Raw genomic sequence first — 20,765 nt, forward strand, 5'->3', positions numbered from 1 at the left:
GTGTGTATCAATATAATATATATATTTAGATATTTACATTTTATATATAGATTAGCCTCGTTTTGTGTGCGTGTGTGAAAATAGCTCGTAGCAGGAGACTCGAGATCCTGAGGTAAGTTTTTTTTTTTTTATGTGATTAATGTTATCCGTACATCTTAATAAAAGAGATTTGTCAGGGTTCAAATATTTTATCATCCAAATTCACTTTAATTGAAATTTATAAGTGTACCTTACGCTACACAGGATTGAGCTCACACTGGCCGAGTCTTCTTGCTGAATCTACACTTCAGACACCAGACTCTTGATTAATTAAAACAATCCCAGATCTTACCAGAGACAGAGAGAGTCACTCCAGTCCAACCAGTCCATTTACCTCCAGGATGATTGGTTTCAAATCTGAATCTATATGTCCCTCTGTCAGCTGTTCTTATGTCCTTTATCTTCAAAGCGCAGTTCTTCTGTTTATTCCCCAGGTACTCTGCTCTGTGTCGGTATTCATGGCTGATTGAACTCCCTCCACTGTGATACACATATGAGGCGATAAGACAGTCACTATTATTGTGACACCACATCACTGTCTGCACTTCATATTTATAATAATTATTATTATTATCATTAGGATAGTCATATGAACAGGGCAGGACCACAGAGGAGCCTCTCACAGCACAGATCTTGTCAGGTTGATACCACACAGCCCAGCTCCCACCGAGGACACCTGCAGAAACAGCAGCTCAGTGGTCAGTGTTGACAGTGAAGAGTCCAGCAGAGCTCAGAGTCATGACAGCCTCACAGGACACAGACAAACCCCAGACACACCGTGCATTGTTAGGAGACAAACTCAATGATTTGATATATATTGTGACAGTGTGTGGGGTTGATCCAGCACTGCCGGGGCTCTCAGGGTCTCCTCCTGCCTCCCAGTACAGGATAGATTTGCTTATTTAGTTGAGATGCTATGATAGTTGTTTGTCTAAGTCAGCGACTGGGTTTATTTTCAATAAAATAGTTTTTCTCTGCGGAAATTATTTGTCTTGAACATTTTGATGTTAATCACAGCATTGTCCACCACTTGCAATTTACACTCTTAATATTTATCCATTCAATTTTCACAATGTTGTCACTATATTACTTTAGTTTGCAATGTTGATCGGTTGTGATATATACAGACACATTTAACACAGAAGATATCTGTGATGTGATGAGATGTGAGAAACAGTTCAAACAGACGGTGTGCTCTCTAGTGCGCTGTGCGACACAGTGAGACAGAAGGCAGTGGTACCAGGCAGGAGGAGCAGAGTGGCCCCCAGTGAGCGCAGTGTCTCTTCCACACCCATCGCTGCAGCGTCAGTCCTGTCCTTCTCTCTCGCACTGCAGACACAGGACACAAGAGCTGTAGACACAGTGCAAACGCTCCTGAAATCCTTCCCCAACCCCAACTGTGTTTATTACAAATCATATTTTTATCCCAAGTCTATGTATTTCAGTAAATAAAATGATCCCTCACCCTTTTCAACTACAGTATATAATTTAGTGAAAGGCTGTTAAATGCGTACACGTAATTTAGTAATTTTGTTGACCTTTTGTCAAGTTATCAAATCTATGTTTAAACCCACTAATAAATCCTGAATAACAAAAATAAAAACAAAACAGTTCTATATACGATTTATCGCTTCTTGAACTACTATTGCATTTATGACTAATCAACATTTAATTAAATAATTAGTGAAACATATAGATTATAATTCAAATTTGCAATCAAACCTGTACCATGTGAAGATGAATGTGTCTCTGATCACATCATTCAAATGTGAGGAAACACACATATCTCCACACAAACATGTCTGTCTACTTTTGTAGCAAATACACCCTCTTGATACCACCAGCGCTTCCGCCCCTCTGATGCCACAGCTTGAAGTTACATGGCGGTTTTGGTGTTTTCTTTAAATACATATACTGATAGATGACTTTTCATTAATTAAGAAGAAACGTACAATGTTATACACAGCAATATTATTTTATACTTCCACTCATTGATAACACCTGTGAAATCACTGTGACTGTGATCACTGTATTAATAGTCACATGGTGCTACGAGTCCAGTCTGTACTGCAGGAAGACAGACAAGAGAAACAGGCTGAGGACTCGACTGTCGTGTTGAACTACAGGCAGTGTTTCATCGCTCTCAGTAGCCCAAAATGAAAAACACAACTTTCTAATTATAAATATTGGCTGTATTCAATGTGTCCACTAGCCCAGGTATTACTGCTGCTTCTGTCAATGCTATGAGCTGTTACTGTCAATGGAACAAGAACCGAACCCACTTGGTGAATATGAATATGCTCTGGAAGATTGATATTAACAGTAGAATACAATTTAAAACCCACAGAAGAAAACACCCAACACCATTCTAGTGGACCATTCTGTAACAGAGAGAATAAGACTGCAGGACATTCAGAAATGTGTATTACAGCAAAACTGTGTAATTCATCTAAATACTAATATCTAGAACTGTCTCATATGCAGCACTACCCCAGGACACATATACAGCACGTCTCATTATTTGTAGAAACATGTTGATAATAACTACACACCCCTATTAAAAACATAATATATAATAGAAGTCTGTGCTCGTATAACACAATTGGCCCCTTCTTGTATATTTAAAATACAGGGGATGTACACACCCCAAGAACAAGCAGGAACTAAAGACACTGCAGTGCAGGCCTGGCAGAGCATCACCAGGGAAGAAACCCAGCATCTGGTGACGTCTATGGGTTCAGACTTCAGGCAGTCATTGACTGCAAAGGATGTGCAACCAAGTATTGAAACTCACAATTTAATTCATGATTATGTTAGTTTGTCCAAATACGTTTGAGCCCCTAAAACTGGGGGAACCACATATAAAAATGGGTGTAATTCCTACACTGTTCACCAAATTTGGATGTAACTACCCTCAAATGAAATGAAAGTCAAGTCATATTAAATGAAAGTCTACACTTATTGTTTCCTTTCAAATCCATTGTGGTGGAGTACAGAGCCAAAATGAGGACAACTGTGTCACTGTCCAAATATTTAAGGACCTCACTGTATGAACTGAAGGAAGCCGCCCACAAGCACAAGCAGTGCAATCTGAGGGAGATGGAAATATCCTGCTCTATCCTTGCTCTTGCTATTGTACTGATTTGTATTTTAATTACTGCAGATCTGAGGCTGTGCTGAGATCAATGCACAGCTCTGTGCTGCTGTATGGTGTCAGTGCTGTATTACTCACAGTGGCTCCGGGTCCCTTGGGTTGCTCAGTGTCCAGTGTAGAGAGCTCCTCACACACAGGCTGTGCTCTGCGCTCTGACTGAGTGCAGTGACACTGCTGACTTCTTCCCTCCACAAAAACATCATCTTTATATAGCATTTAATCTAATTGCCATCTTTAAAATGTAGGGCACAGAACAGGAAATAACAGCTCACAGATATCTGACCACTGAGAGGGTAACTTTTTTCATTTTATTTTTATGCTAAAGTACAGATGTCACAAATGTAGCCATCTACACCACCTAGGTTTAAGAAGGCTAGGACCTCTGCGAGTGCGAGTTCATTAAACTGATTAGAAAAATAAAGATACAACAACGTGTACATTTTTAACATAACAAGACCGTGAAAAACACCGTGAAATTGCAAACGATTACTGAATAAAAAAATTGTGATCATATGTAAGAAAAGCAATAAAGCAACCCGTGATATAAATCAATAAATACGAACAAGATAAAAAATAAGTAAAAACAACCATAATAATTATACAAACATAACGAAACAGGAGAATAATAAAAAAAAAACAGTATAAATAGTCACGTCTGTGACACATACCATCTAAAATGCAACAGAATAAGAAATTGCAGTGAAAATATGTTTTTACAGACGCATAGAAGAGCACAAAGGACATTAATCAAATGCATCGACCAGCTTCGCACCAAACTGTCATTTCTACACGGGGACGATTGCTCCCCAAAATATTGAACCTCATGTCAGATCAACGTTGTTTCAGACAAGTGTAAGGAATGCAGAGTTAGACAGACGTGCTTTTGTGAAGCCTCGACTCCACTCTGAACACTAGCTAACATTGGTACATGAATTATAGAGATGTACATTTAATTTAATAATCAAACACTTGATCAAGATCAACAATAGTTAATTTGGTAAAGTAAAAACACATTGCTAATGTGTTGTGCTCTTTGAGTTGCACACCTGGATATGTGGTGCCAGAATATTATAATATAAAGTGGCCTTACCTGAAACTTACCAAAAGTCGGATAGGAACGAAAACTGCAGTGTGGATGGTTCCCATTAAACAGTTAGAAGATGCTGTTGGTCTTCTCTCTTTTGATTGGTTGCTGGTGTCTTATTAATCCAAGGATCATCTTCAATAATGTGGCTGTTTGCCTTGTTCACGCTGCCCAACCTGCTGTGTAAAGTAAAGTAAATTTTAGCATTCTAAAATGCTTCTCCTCTTAAATGCCCAGGCGTTTGCACTACATGATGCCGGAGAAACAACAAAAGATTGAAGATAGATCGAAGCTGTCTAAGGCATATGAGACAAGGTCATTGGCCTCCATATCGTCAAAGGGGTCCAAAGATTCATCAGCAATTGCTGCAGTCAAAGCTCGTGCCACGCTAGTGGCTGCCCGCACCCGAGCTGACTTCTTTAGTCCACGAGCTGAGACCTGAGACACCTGTCAGACTTCATCGTACTACCCTGTACAACAATACAAGAGCTTCGCACATGAAAAGTGAAGACGGCATTATGGTACAGCAGCCTGTGAAGCAAACGCCATGCCAGACGACAGGGCTGAGATACCAACCCCATATTTTGCACATTTTCACACCCACCTGAAGTCCATAGCCCATCACATTCTTGCTCTGGATCCTGAAGCCCAGATTGTACTCTTGCTGGGTCGTGACATCATCCAAGTCCATAAAGTGCGAGAGCAACGCAATGGTGTTCATGACACCCTCAACGCTCAGCGGCTTGACCTAGGATGGGTCTTAGCAGGAGATGTCTGCTTAGGCACAGCTCACAAGCCTGCAATCGTCAGCTCTTACTGCACCAATATACTTGACATCAGACGTCCTTCCCTCCTCAAACCCCTCTGGTACCCTTAAAATAGCACCAAATCCATGTGCTTCTCTTTAATCCCATGTGTACTCTTCACTGTTGTGTTGTTTACCAAGTCAGCTTTCTAATGATGTGAAAAAACAGTTTTTTACCCCTCCCCCCCTCCACATTCTGAAATGGGGGGCTGGGGGGATACTTGGTCTGAGTAGGAATACACAGTCTCAGAAAATATTGACAATCATGACATATTCTGGAACCAGACAGTCTACTGATCAAAACAAGACCATCCACGTTTTGGTAGAAGAAACACACACCCGTAGAGAGCTCAACATGTCAGGATGGAAAACTCTGTTTACAGTGAACTAATACATGATTTTACATAACTGGTAGCCAAGAGAATAAGCTTTCAAACGATGTGCGCATTGTAGGAATACAGTGTCACTTCTATGCACAGGAGCTGCGTCACACTGCCAAACAATGCTTAAGAGGGTGTAGTAACACAGTATATAACTCTGAAGTGTTTGGTAACCTAAACTTTTTTTTTAACCTCTGGCAGTTTACCGCTTACCTTTGTACCATTTCAGGTTATTCTCTGGACTTGAACTGCTTAAATGGGGGTGTTCTAAATCTTTTGACCGGTAGTGTATAACATATATTCTATGTGAATTCATTGTTTGTCTGCAGATTTACAGTTAAATTCATGGAAGATTTAGTCAACAACCTCAACTTCATTCCTGCCTCTGATCTTCTTTGAAGCCATGTGTGCTATCTGTCGATTTGTGTAGCGTAACGCACATTGGGGACAGAATACCACTCGTGTCCTCAACTGCCTGTGTCCTTCTGGATCCTGAAGCAGTCTCTGGGTCAGCTGGTTCCCTTCAGGGCTTCTGAACTCGAGTCGCGTCCCCTGGGAACCATCTGTTCAATTCCAGAAGATCTGTTCTTCCAACTCATCTGTGCAGCCGAGGACCGCTTGCTTTTCGATAGACCTCTCAGGGCCTTTTTGTGATCTAGGCTCTATTCTGATTGTGGACGTGTCAATGTGTGGTTTCATTTTAACCACTTCCTGTGATTGTGTTCACACTTTGCCTGTGTAACCAAGTGTTCTGGTGGCCTTTTATAGATCAGACACATCCTTTCTTCTAACTGTGGACACTTCCATTCAAACCCTTGCATCAAATGTCAGAAGCTTTGCGTGTAATGGAACATTGATTTGAGATCAGTTTTATGCTCTTTTGTCAGGTTGATGTCTAACTAAAGATGCGACGCAGATTTGGAAAGCCCACCAATAGCGCACCCTCAAAATTGTGATTGTAATTGTGTGGTTTGTCTGAAACTCTGTGAGAGTTACTGAATGTCAAATATGCTCCACTGACTGATCTCCCTCCCCACTCGTTGTATTAATGTGTTTCTTTTAAGGGGAAGTTAGAGCATGTAATTAAAAATGGATTTCCTCATGTGCTGGCCATCCATTGGCTGACTGCTGCAGGCCAGTCCAGCAGTGCAATGACTTGTCCCATCTTATTTTACAGGACATCCTGAAGAGCAGATCAGAACACATTGGTAGCGGGTGCTACTGATTGGTCCTGATGACTTCCTGAAGCACTAAACACATACAGGTGTAGATCATTTTGCAGAATTTAAAAGAGCACGGAAGGTACTCTCTATTGAACCTGAGCACGATTGCCGTGTGTTAGTGAGAGCGGCCCAGTGTGATATTTTAATTGTTGAATGTTGATTTTTAACTTTGATTTTGTACTTGTAGGGCAAGCAGTAGAGGACTGAATGAGGACTCACCTGAGGTGACCCTGTTCAAAGGTATGTGTGGGGCAAACTGCATACATTTACATTTTATATATATGTGTGTGTGTGTTTTAGATTAATTGTCACCAGCAGTGTGCCTGAGGTATTGTGACTTTGTTTTACTTGTTTTTTAAAGTGATAACCGGATTGATAGTGGAGACACTTTTTAACTCTTGTTGTTGTTTCCTTCGTATAGGAAGAATAGCACCTCCACTGTTTTTCTGATCTCATAGTTTTACTATTGTTTTGACTGGTTTTATATTTGCATACTTTTAATAGTTTTTATTACAAATGTCTCTAATTATATTTGTCTGGAGGCAGTTGAACTCCAGTCACTGTGATGAGGATAGGGTCTCAGTGTTTTCTTGTTGTTGTTTGTGGTTTGAGCATGATTAGTATAAGTAGAAAGGTTTTACTTTCAATGCACATTTGATGGTTGTGGTAATCTGTTTGTCTTTCTAACATAACAGAATGTGTGAGGTTGGATTAACACTGACTCCAGATCCCATGGGCATTGGTAACACCTTAAAGGGGACAATGGCATCTGATATTAGATGGCAGGAAATACTGGGGTCCGGGGTCAAGGGTCAGAGGTATAAATGGGGTGCCCCGGTTCCTGCGAGGCAGTTAAGTGTAGAGTAGGTTCAGGTTACTGAGTGACTGATAGAGCACAATGGTATAGTATATCACACTTATAACACAATAAGAGCAACATGTATCACAATTCAGAGAGAGACCAGTTAAATTCATGTATGAATGGTACTTATAGGCTTACCTTATAGGGGGAGCTATAACATAACAAGTCGTATTCATATAGTACATGTAATTAAATAGCATTATAATAGCAATATTAATCAATGGCATGGCACATTATGATAATAGATTGATGTCGGCATGTAAATGTCATGTTTTAATACCTGTTATAATGTATGTTATTAAATATAGCAACAAATATAATATTTTTATAATTTATAATATAACAATGAATATAATGAATAAGATGTGAATAGATTGTTCATAGTTGTTAATAATCCCTGTGCTCAGACTCTGCTGTGCTCACTGGCTGCCCCACAGAGCTGTGCTCAGCTATAGCCTATGAAATGGATTGCAGTTTGGCTGGATTAGCTGACTTCTCACAATGAAGGAGGGGTTCTCACTTCTCTTTTCAGAAGTCTGTATTTCCCAGGCAATAAAGTGTAAAATATTGTCTGCAAAATGAACCCCAAAACAACCTGCACCCAGCCGAGAGTCAACGCAGGCCCCAGTCACCCCTGGGGTCCGTTCTTCATAAGTGGTTTAACAAATCCAGGCTAAATTGATTTATCCCGGCTTAAGATAACACGCTAACTGATATCCGGGATATTCAATTCTTCAAACCCTTATCTCAGATGTAATTAACTCTTTAGCTTAAACCAGACTTAGCTCATCGAGGATAAATGCGCGTTCCTGTTTGGACATGGCGCGTCGAAAATAAGATTTGGCGAAGGCTAAAGTGTGCTTATTATGGAAGGGCTCTTGATAAATAGATATTAGTCAGTGAGTCAAACTGGTCTAAAAGGCAGTAATATAAGAACTAGACTTAATCTGTATCTGTGAAAATGCTCAGTTACATTCCAAAATACACACTTGCTTGCAACATACCATGGCAGATGAAGAGTAGTCCTCTTCACCGCTGGGATCGGGTATGTCATCGTCCTCTTCACCGCTGGGATCGGGTATGTCATCGTCCTCTTCACCGCTGGGATCGGGTATGTCATCGTCCTCTTCACCGCTGGGATTGGGTATGTCATCGTCCTCTTCACCGCTGGGATCGGGTATGTCATCGTCCTCTTCACCGCTGGGATCGGGTATGTCATCGTCCTCTTCACCGCTGGGATCGGGTATGTCATCGTCCTCTTCACCGCTGGGATCGGGTATGTCATCGTCCTCTTCACCGCTGGGATCGGGTATGTTATCGTCCTCTTCACCGCTGGGATCGGGTATGTCATCGTCCTCTTCACCGCTGGGATCGGGTATGTCATTGTCCTCTTCACCGCTGGGATCGGGTATGTCATCGTCCTCTTCACCGCTGGGATCGGGTATGTCATCGTCCTCTTCACCGCTGGGATCGGGTATGTCATCGTCCTCTTCACCGCTGGGATCGGGTATGTCATCGTCCTCTTCACCGCTGGGATCGGGTATGTCATCGTCCTCTTCACCGCTGGGATCGGGTATGTCATCGTCCTCTTCACCGCTGGGATCGGGTATGTCATCGTCCTCTTCACCGCTGGGATCGGGTATGTCATCGTCCTCTTCACCGCTGGGATCGGGTATGTCATCGTCCTCTTCACCGCTGGGATCGGGTATGTCATCGTCCTCTTCACCGCTGGGATCGGGTATGTCATAGTTGGAGACATCAACTCGATGAACCTGTTCCTTTAAAATTATTTATGATGAACTAATGGACCTATCTTGTTTATCTTGTTAACTAACGTGTTATTTCTTTTTACAGACAACTACAAATAGCTTTGTGAGAAACAGGAGCATTTCATTAAAGGAGAAGACATCTGGACCAATGAACCTCACCTTAAAAGGAAAGTAAAGCTCAAGAAAACGTTTGATGGAGAAGAAGACCGACCAGCAAAAGTCAAAAAGGTATCATTCAAAAGAGATCAATCTACCAGCAATGTAATATGTGAATGTGTTTAAATAAATCAGTACTAGTCCAATTGTTAGCCATTGACCAATTAAATCCAGTGGTTTTATGAGTTATTTTTTTATTTACAATAATATCATTATTTTATTTTGTTTTTAAAGCGCAATAAGGAACGCTGCCCTGAGAAGGAGGCCGCAAACAAAATGATAGAAAGTTTAAAAGAAGAGTTGATGGTTAAAATGAAAAGCACTTCTGATCAGCAAGTAAGCATTATGTTATTACCTTTTTGAAATTAGAAAATTAGGCAGCAAATATGCAATTGTATTCTGTTAAGTGAGTTATATGGATAGATTGTATGCAGGCTACATTATGAATATTTTAGTGGAGTTGCTTGGTGTGTGAGTTGAAACTACCGTACTGTACACTTGATTTGTGTTGTAGCCTTCTGAATCAGAGGAAGATGAGGCCTCCAGAAGGAAGTAAAGTCAGGAGGTAAAAAGGCTTAAAGAGGAAAATGAAAGGCTGAAGGAATGACTTGTCAGTAATAGTGATGAAATCCTCAGTGTCCTCAAAGGTAATTTCTCCAGGAAAGGAACGTTTCATAATGTAAAACTGCAGTGTGCCCAGACATCACAGTTGTGTGCCTTCATGCCCATGTTAAAATATCATAAGGCTGCTTCTAATTATACATGTGATTTTCATGGTCATTGCATGATAAATATAATTCTTATCCTTCTTCTTCACCTTTACTTTTTTTATAAAGACTTTCCATCAATTGTGAGTTCCTTGAAAGCAATGCTGGAGCGACGTCCATCGTCATGGTCCACCCCACCATGCAGTGCATCAGATAATCCTTGTCCATCTCTGTGTTTGAGTGTTATGCCAGGGAATGTTATTGATGAGGTACGTTTCTAATACACAGGATGCTGTGCTATCAACTAAAAGCTGCTATAGCAGATAAACATACCTGTATGAGGGGTGCTACAGTATATAAACACAATCTTTTGTTTGTTATTACTGTCATTTAAGGTGTTGTTTAATGATGTATACTAATGAAGAATTGTATTGTTCTGAAGAACTCACCAGCGCTGAACTGGTGCTGAGTAAGACAGCTTCCAAAGTGTAAGAAATACCTGTTTTTAAAAACAATTGCAAACCGCCAGTGCTACGACACATGCCTTCAGATTTTTTAATGTTTTATTGTCGCTGCACTGAAGGTGCATTTCTTATGCTTTGGATACTGTTCCACTACCATTAGGAACGGCTGTGGAGGAATTTAGTGCTGGTGAGTTCTTCAGAATGACACAATTCTGAACTTCCTTTGAATTAACATTTTTCAGATACCTTTGATGCCAGGATCTGCAGTTTGTGTATCTGCTCGCCAATTGAAGTCTCTAAAGAGCCTGAACCCTTCCGTCTACATTGGAGATCTTGCTGTCCTGGTGATTGGAAGGGAAACCTTGGCTGCATCCAGTCTGACTGGCCGGCAATCTGGAGCACACAAAGACCTTGAATCCAAGCCAGCCTTGGACCCTGAGAAGATTGCTGCCATAATCGGTGTGTAGGATGCATTAAGTACACATTTTAAAGTCTATGTACTATGTTAAAGGCACTGTGAATTTCTTGTTAGTGTTTTGTTAATTATTTCGCTGTTCAATCAGTAGTGATTGTGCGTTATGATTTCAGTAAACAAATGAGAACATTCCCTCCACAAGAGAGCCTATGAAATAGCTTCTATTAGGTATTTTCAGTCTGAAGGAAAAATCCTTGAATTCCTCTTTTCTGATATACTTCTGTATTCAGAGTCTCTTGTCGTCTTGCCCGGCTCACTAACGTGCAAAAATCAAATCACTGATTTTTTTGTGCAATCGATAAGGGATTCGTTGGTAGCGTATTTGAAACTGGAGATATTTCATGTTTTTTGACATGGTTTTGTGGACAGCTTCAAAATCCCAGAAAATACACACACGTTTTAAAACGAATAGTGCTTATGGTTAAGTGACAGTATGCTTTTTTTATTTTATTTTTATTTTACAGGGCATGCTATGGAGAAATTCAAAGAAGTAACAGTGCAAGATGTCCGGAGAATCATACGCAAGAAATGCAACAATGCTTCAAACAAGTGAAGGCAGACAGTATGTGAGCCTGCATTTCATGTACGGAAAAAAAAAAAAGAAATATATTGTTACTTAAAATAACCATGTTCATTTTAACATACCGTAGGTCAAAATAGGTCAACCAGTTGTTTAGTTTTTTTGTTTATATACAACCAGAATTCTTAGTTATTTGTAATTTCAAAGTCCATCCTATGCACAGATTATGGCATCAATATTTTCAATGTTCAAAGCTGGTTCTAGTGCTTATGCTATTGTTTAGCCCCCTTTCGGACTGAAACTATATAGCTAGATTGTCGGTATTGTCAGTTTTACAATATTGCTTTAAGTTTGTTAAATACTGTTATTATGTTTAAATATTCTTTCACTAAACAATAAATGTGTCTGAGTCACAACTTGTGTCTTGAGTTTCTACCAGTAAGGGTATACAAGTGATTCCTTTATTTTAAAGATGTTAAATATACAGTAGTATGTTTCTTGTAAAGTCTGAAGTGGAAGTCATACCAGACACATGACCCCAAGTGTTAAAGTATTGTTTAAGTAAACAGTAAACATGGCTCGTAGGTATACTGAAAATGTATAGTTATAGTATACGGTCACAACTACCTAGCACTTACACTACATCCCCGCTAGATGTCGTCATTACCTTGTCATGTTCAGTCACTTCTGCCAGCTTCAATCATCCCATTAACATTTCGGAAACCCTCATGTACTTGTTCTCTCACACGCTGCTCCCATTCGCCCTGCACCTCCCAACCTAGTTCACTGTTCCGTTTATAATCCCCTCACTTCCCTCAGTCTGGGTGAAGTTTTGTTAGTTCACGCTACATCTCTGAGCATTTCTCCTTGAGCCGTTTGACCGTAGTATTTTCGAACCCTTGTCCGACATCCCGACCACGACTCTGTCTCTCCCTTGTTACTCTGTTTGCCTGATCCCACGACCCTCGCCTGTGACCTCGACACCGACTCTGTCTTGCCTTTCTTGCCCTGATCTGCCAGCACCCGACCTACGCCTGTTCAACCACCCTTTCCGCGCTCTGCAACTGGGTCCACTGATCCCGTACCCGAGGTACCCGTGACATATACATTTCAATATTTCAGTGAATCTTATTCAATTGAAAGTGTATTACAGAGATTACTTTGGAAGTATCTCTGTAGTGCACTTTCAAGTACACGTCAAAATATTCGAAAGTATACTTTTAAGTATTTCATGAAGTCTACTTTTGAAGTTGAAAGTGCATTACACAGATACATTTAAGTATTCAAAAGTAAACTTAAAACATAAAGTGGGCCAATTTAGTCTACTTAGTACAGAAATAGTGTGTGTGTGTGTGTGTGTATATATATATATATATATATATATATATATATATATATATATATATATATACACACTCACCTAAAGGATTATTTGGAACACCTGTTCAATTTCTCAATAATGCAATTATCTAACCAACCAATCACATGCCAGTTGCTTCAATGCATTTAGGGGTGTGGTCCTGGTCAAGACAATCTCCTGAACTCCAAACTGAATGTCTGAATGGGAAAGAAAGGTGATTTAAGCAATTTTGAGCGTGGCATGGTTGTTGGTGCCAGACGGGCCGGTCTGAGTATTTCACAATCTGCTCAGTTACTGGGATTTTCACGCACAACCATTTCTAGGGTTTCCAAAGAATGGTGTGAAAAGGGAAAAACATCCAGTATGCGCCAGTCCTGTGGGCGAAAATGCCTTGTTGATGCTAGAGGTCAGAGGAGAATGGGCCGACTGATTCAAGCTGATAGAAGAGCAACTTTGACTGAAATAACCACTCGTTACAACCGAGGTATGCAGCAAAGCATTTGTGAAGCCACAACACGTACAACCTTGAGGCAGATGGGCTACAACAGCAGAAGACCCCACCGGGTACCACTCATCTCCACTACAAATAGGAAAAAGAGGCTACAATTTGCACAAGCTCACCAAAATTGGACAGTTGAAGACTGGAAAAATGTTGCCTGGTCTGATGAGTCTCGATTTCTGTTGAGACATTCAGATGGTAGAGTCAGAATTTGGCGTAAACAGAATGAGAACTTGGATCCATCATGCCTTGTTACCACTGTGCAGGCTGGTGGTGGTGGTGTAATGGTGTGGGGGATGTTTTCTTGGCACACTTTAGGCCCCTTAGTGCCAATTGGGCATCGTTTAAATGCCACGGCCTACCTGAGCATTGTTTCTGACCATGTCCATCCCTTTATGACCACCATGTACCCATCCTCTGATGGCTACTTCCAGCAGGATAATGCACCATGTCACAAAGGTCGAATCATTTCAAATTGGTTTCTTGAACATGACAATGAGTTCACTGTACTAAACTGGCCCCCACAGTCACCAGATCTCAACCCAATAGAGCATCTTTGGGATGTGGTGGAACAGGAGCTTCGTGCCCTGGATGTGCATCCCACAAATCTCCATCAACTGCAAGATGCTATCCTATCAATATGGGCCAACATTTCTAAAGAATGCTTTCAGCACCTTGTTGAATCAATGCCACGTAGAATTAAGGCAGTTCTGAAGGCGAAAGGGGGTCAAACACAGTATTAGTATGGTGTTCCTAATAATCCTTTAGGTGAGTGTATATATATATATATAGTACATCTCTAGTATACTTAAAAGTACATTCAAAATAGTGTATTTTATATACTTAAGTATACTTACAAGTATACTATTTTTTTGTAAGGGCTGGTTAAGGACGTCTGATAAGTAAATTATAAATAATACGGCAGAAAGTATTGTTTGCAGTTACAAATCTGTAGTAAGAGTAATAAATGAAGGTTTAAAATACATATATACCAGCACAAATGATGATGATGATAATATCAATACATATTCGCTATTTAGTATTATTGTTGCACATGGAACCGTATTCTTATGGGACGTGCCTGTCTGAATATAACGTTGTCTATACAAATGAATACTAAACATCTTAATACTTATTGACAAAATGTTGCTCTAAGAAAGAAAGACTTCATGAAAATTTGAGTTTTATTTTTAAAATGCATTCTATTCATTCAATTCAATTGTGTTTATAAAGCACTTTAAAGTCATACCAACGTGCTGTACAATTAAAAACATAATCAAACATACTAAAAAACAATGCATCAATACACACATAATCAGCCTAAAAACTTAATAATAAAAAACAGTACAACAGACAATCAATTCGCACCCTACACATAGACAAGGCCATACTATCAGCTCTCATATGCCCTGGAAAAGAAATCCGTTTTCAATCGTGTCTTAAATACTCCTACCGTGTCTGATGATCTAATCGACTGGGGCAAAGCATTGCACAGTTTCGGTGCCGCCGCAGCCAATGCACGGTCGCGCTTCCCCTGAAAACGTGTCCTTGGAATATTAAGCATCAGTTTCTTATTAGATCTAAGGAGTCTCACGGAAGAGTAAGTGTTCATCAACTCCGATATATAATCTGGGGCTATAGCATGTAATGCTTTAAACACAAACCTCAAAACCTTAAATTCTACTCTCTGGTTAATGGGCAGCCAGTGAAGAGAGGCTAAGATCGGAGTAATATGATCCCTCTTTCTGGTATTAGTTAGCAGCCTTGCTGCAGCGTTTTGTAGCAGCTGCAATCGTGACAAAGAGAACTGACAGACCCCAGATACAGTGCATTACAGTAATCCAATACAAAAGCATGAATAACTTCTTCAAGGTCCTTAAAAACTAGGACCGATTTCAATTTGGCAATATTCCTAATCTGAAAAAAACTATTCATATTCATGCGTGTTAATATATTGCATACTTAGCTTTGCAAAGTGTAATACAATAAGAGCTGGTGTGTACAGTGTGACTAAAGTGTGAGCTAACAGCTGACAGACGGGTTGCCTGCTAGATTTACAAACCCATGCTGTGCTAAAGATCCCGTTTATATACATTATACTCAAACAAATATGCATTTCCTCTGCTGAGGTTTGGTTTGCAAATCCTCAACAAGCTACATGTTGACACAAAATGGATGTATTTTAAACTTTCTCCTGCATGTCCTTTTGTCCCCACTGTGTCCATCCCTCTTCACTTCTCTGATCTCCTGATCGTCTCGTGCTCTGAGGACGGAGCTGGTCTGTGCAGTGCAGTGTAGGTGTCGCTGGCGCTGTGCTGAGAAAACTGAAAGACACAAAGCCAGACACACACTGTCACTCTGCAGCTGCTGGACTGGACGCTGTCCTGAGGGCCAGATCAGGCTCTTACTGTCCCCTCTGTCCTCCCACTGACACACTCACCTTCAGAGTGTCGTACTCTGCAGACACAGCCCTTATATCCAGAGCTGTGTAAGTGTCGCTGTGTGGGTCAGACGGGGCGCTCTGTGGAGAGAGAGAGAGAGAGAGAGAGAGGTGGGGAAAGGCTGGGACACAGTTCTACATGCACACAGAGCGATCAATAGCCCCCTGATAGTCACCATGTTTAGGGGAATCACCGTCTCTCTCCGTGTGCCCCTCAGTGCTCAGTGTGAAGACCTGTGTGGCCAGAGGCTCTGCTGTAGAGAGTGTGGATGGATCATGGAGTACAATGTGCTCCACACAATGTCCCTCCTTTCCCTGGTATTCTGTGCCAAACCTTTACCTGAGTCCCTGTGCTGCTCTCCTGTCCAGGTGGACCAGCCTTCCTCCTTCAGAGAGCAGAAGACAGAGATCAGAGCAAGCACACAGAGTCAACACCATATAGTGTATACAGTGGCGTGGTTTCCCAACACACAAACCACGCAATTGCATGGTTCCCTGAGGGGCTAGGGGGCCCCTGATGCCTAGTAGCAGTGTTACATTACAAGCTGAATTGTAACTTGCAACAAATTGCTTATTCTTTTCGATGAAAAATAATATATTGTTAATCCCGCCTTTTACTGTTAATGTAGCAATCTTGAAGCCTCTCGGTTTAGTGCTGTGGTAAGGTCTCTGCACTGTGGTGTGGGAGACCTGCGTTCAAATACCCCTGTGGGTCCATTAGCAGTTTTATGAGAATAAAGATACATTTTAAGTTAGAATCCTCATAGCCTATTATACCAGAAAATACACTAGGGCATGTTTTCATATATTTTGTATCATTGTGGGCTATTTTTGATTCAGTATTTAGTATTGTTATGCTAAGAAGTGTGTGTTTGTATACATAGCTCTGAAGTCACACGAATCAGACGAAACTCTGAGCGTTGACTAAATGGTCAGATTCCTGCAGAATGACCACGTCTGCAGGACGTGAACGGCACCCCGTGGAAACGAGCCGACAGAGTGATGCCTGGTACTTCTATAGTGTCTTAGGAAGCCTGCAGTTACAACCATGTAGCCAGAGTCATCAATTAAAACAGATGAGACTAAAGAGTTGAAAAGACTACAAGTGCCGTGTGTAACTATGATTTAATTAAAGGCTGATTTGGAAGCGTTGTTGGACATTAAGAAGTATTTGATCTCAATCAAACGAGACAGTAAGTGATCAGGTTTTATTTATCTAGCTACTGAATTGACTACATACTGTATCTATTGTGTATTATTTATTATAATGCTATTTGTTTTTAGCACAGCTTAAATTGTGATTTCCAAAGGAAATGATGATCACAATATTTTGTCGATGACCTTATTGTTTGTGATTAAATGTGTGTGGCAAATTGACGGGATACCGTAGGCTCCATTTAAGAATTGTTTTTGAAACGAATCGTGTACATTGCAGCTCGCTGCAATCGTTAAAGCCAGTCATGTTGGTATTTTTGGCACAGAACCCCCACACACAACCTCACTGAAAGCACACGTGTGTAACACTGTCAATAACAACACTGAAACGGATTCATTTATATATAGTTCTTTAAAATATGTATTTGAATATAAAAACAATGTATTATAAATGCTCCTTTTAAAGTCAGGATTTTAAGTCAGAAAACTTTATAACAATGAAACTATTTGCAATATAATTGCACATCCATCTTTTAAATATTTATTCAGTTTTTGTTGTGTATTTATTAATATTTATTAATACTACCTTTATTTTGTATTTGTTTAGTAACTAGTTCTACTGTTTGGTTGAACAATAAAACTGAAGACTCAATTTTTTCAGAAAGTGGAACAAAGCCCCTGCATTCTGCACGTCTGTCTATTTACAAATGGTGATTTCATTCAGCTTCATGACACATTTGAGGCACCGTAACTCTGCCAGCTTCAGTCAATGAAAGAGCGCAAAGTGAAGAAGTTCGAGAAGGTAAGAAAATCTTTCACTCTCCCATTTTAACTTTAGTTCGAGTGCACTGACGATACTCTACCCCCCTTATAAAGACATAAGATCGTGTCAGACACTGGTGTGAGGCGACGCTAAAATTGTCATGACAGATAAAGGTGGGGCCCCTAAACTGACAAATACGCCTCTGATTTTATAGCAGCAGCAATAGTACTAGCAGTAGCATTATCATTATTATTCAAATCCCGTAAAAAGCACTATTGTGAGAGCTGCACAGGACACTGCAGCTCCATCGTCTCACTCTGTGAAAGAGCCTGAACCTCACACTGACTCGCTGACTCGCTGACACGCAGACTCGCTGACTCGCTGACACGCAGACTCACTGAGACACTGACTCACTGACTCGCTGACACGCAGACTCGCTGACACACTGACTCGCTGACACGCTGAGACACTGACACACTGACTCGCTGACACGCAGACTCACTGAGACACTGACTCACTGACTCACTGACACACTGACTCGCAGACTCGCTGAGACACTGACTCGCTGACACGCAGACTCGCTGACACACTGGCACACTGACTCGCTGACACGCAGACTCACTGAGACACTGACACGCAGACTCGCTGACACACTGACTCGCTGACACGCAGACTCGCTGACACACTGACACACTGACTCGCTGACATGCAGACTCGCTGACACACTGACTCACTGACACACTGACAGGAAGCTGATTGAAGATTAGTGGATCCCACTGACCTTCTGACACAGATGAGAATCACTGCAGTGACAATACAGACGCACAGCGCACTCCCCAGGACAGCTGCCAGCACTGTCTCCCACTCGGCTGGAGCTCAGAGTCAGAGTAAAAACAGCATCAAATGACATTTTCAGCAGAGGGACTGAACTGCTTGTGTTGATGTGAAAGACACATATTATTAGATTACTGACACTGACTTTAAATGCCTTAAAGTAATGAACACAGTAAACCAGCCTTCAGAGCAGTGTGTGTAATCCCTCAGGTTCTTAATTAACCAGTGAGTCGGGATTTTAACACAGACTGATCTGACAGTTTCCACTGAATGCCACGCTCATGTCTCTGTGTGTAATACGCACTGTACCTGTTATAGTGAGAGGCACAGCTGTGGAGTTGTGCGCTCCATGTTTATTCTGTGCTTCACAGTAGTACTGCCCACTGTCTCCAGAGCTCAAATTAGAAATGATCAAACTCTGCCCTGATCCTTTCTCCCAGACAGCCGCTCCACTGCTCTGAAACCAGGAGTATCTCTGCACTGGTGGGTTTGCATTGCTGCTGCAGGTCAGGGTGACAGGACTGCCTTCCACTATTTCACCAGAGGGGCTGACGGACACCGAGGTGCTCTTTGGGGCGTCTGGAAGAAAAAGCGATCGACTGTTCAGTTTTTTTTCACTTTCTTAGCAGTGGATAAATATTAAACATATAAAACATAAGCTTTTAAGCGCTTCACTGATGGGAGAATGTGCCCCACTACTAAATGCACCATTTGTCTTTGACCGAAATCAATTATTATGTATGGGGAATTTAGATGCACTGTTTTTAACTTATCAATTGTGATGCGTGTGCACGTTTGTCCTGAAAACTCATGTGAATCAGGTTTGTGGCCAATAAAACACGGCCCCAGAGAAGGACATGGCCAATAGCAAATATTCAAGTAAATGATACAGAAATTATGAAAACACTGGAAATAAATCCCATTTCAACATGTAAACCCACATTTCACATGTAAATGCTTCAGAAATAATCGTATATATGTTTAAATACCCGCATTATAAAAGTTTCAGTTAACTGGTCCAGAGCTGGATGTCCGGGTACCCGAATGTGCCTTGAGCCAGAGACAGCAGATCTGCCCATAGGGGAAGCTGCCACGAAACACAGTCTGCGGGGCCACCTGGTCGCAACCAGGAGCACTGTCACTCACTCTCGCCGGATCTTCTCCAGGACCACTGGGAGAGGGGGGATCGGTGGGAATGCATAGAGAAGATGGTGCAGCCACTTGTGGGCTAATGTGTCAATCACTAGGGTTCGGGAGTGGTCTCGGACAGAGAACCAAGATGAGACACTCTGAGGGCTGGGTTTGGAAACTCCACCACAAACAGAGCTCTTTCCAGCACGCCTGAGTGACCCTCACACAGCTTGCACGATCACGGTGCAGGTGCATTCACTTAATACAGGTCGCTGGAAGCCTTCTGGGATGCGGCACGAGCGGCGGAGGGGGCGCTCTCTGCTTAGCGCGTGCCTTAGCACTGCCCCTACCAGGAGGAGCACGATGACCCCGGGCTGGCGGGGGGCGCATGGTGATCTGGTGTCGGAAGTGCGGTGCCCTCTGCCCCTGGATGCCTGGGTGCGAGCCAGAACTGGAGGCGTGGCAAGAGGGTATGCCTCTGCCAGCTGCCTGGTCTATGTCCCTCTGCTGGATAGAGCGGTTTAACATCTCCTCGACTGACAGCCTGAAGATGAAGCCTGGGGAGATGGTGGCATCCATGAGGCAAGTGCGGTCTGCCTTTGGCACTTGTCACGTCTGGGAGATCAAAACAACAACAAGGCTGCCAGGGAGCACCTGCACCGTCTGCGCCACTGCCTGGAGATTCAGGATTTCAACAACCTGGTCTACCCGGTGAATGCCTCCAGTGTGGCATCGCATGCTCTTCTCCAAGCACTGTGGCCCCTGTGGCGGTGTCTCGGAGACGGCACAGAGAGAGAGAGAGTGCACTGGCGGAGGCGAGGACGAAGAACAGGGGGACCGGGGGCACCGTGTGCCTAAAATACAGAGGGTACCGATGCACCGAAGGCACTGAAGGCATGGGGCCACCCTGAGGTGTGCCGAGTAGCGGAACAGCAAGCACCTCGG

The 20,765-nt window shown here is 41.9% G+C and overlaps 2 long non-coding RNA genes across 2 annotated transcripts; both read right to left on the reverse strand.

Annotated features, from left to right (window-relative positions):
* Positions 1-337: 337 nt before the first annotated feature.
* Positions 338-3,341, reverse strand: LOC136768007 (uncharacterized). The gene is made up of 3 exons (XR_010821932.1): positions 3,272-3,341; positions 1,280-1,368; positions 338-715 (listed from the first exon to the last, which is right to left on the reverse strand). It is a non-coding gene; the product is annotated as an uncharacterized LOC136768007 (long non-coding RNA).
* An 11,322-nt stretch (positions 3,342-14,663) lies between these two features.
* On the reverse strand, positions 14,664-16,450 carry LOC136767722 (uncharacterized). Its single transcript, XR_010821884.1, has 2 exons — positions 15,938-16,450; positions 14,664-15,821 (listed from the first exon to the last, which is right to left on the reverse strand). It is a non-coding gene; the product is annotated as an uncharacterized LOC136767722 (long non-coding RNA).
* Positions 16,451-20,765: the final 4,315 nt, after the last annotated feature.

Source organism: Amia ocellicauda, chromosome 14, assembly GCF_036373705.1.
Source record: "Amia ocellicauda isolate fAmiCal2 chromosome 14, fAmiCal2.hap1, whole genome shotgun sequence".
NCBI lineage: Eukaryota > Metazoa > Chordata > Actinopteri > Amiiformes > Amiidae > Amia > Amia ocellicauda.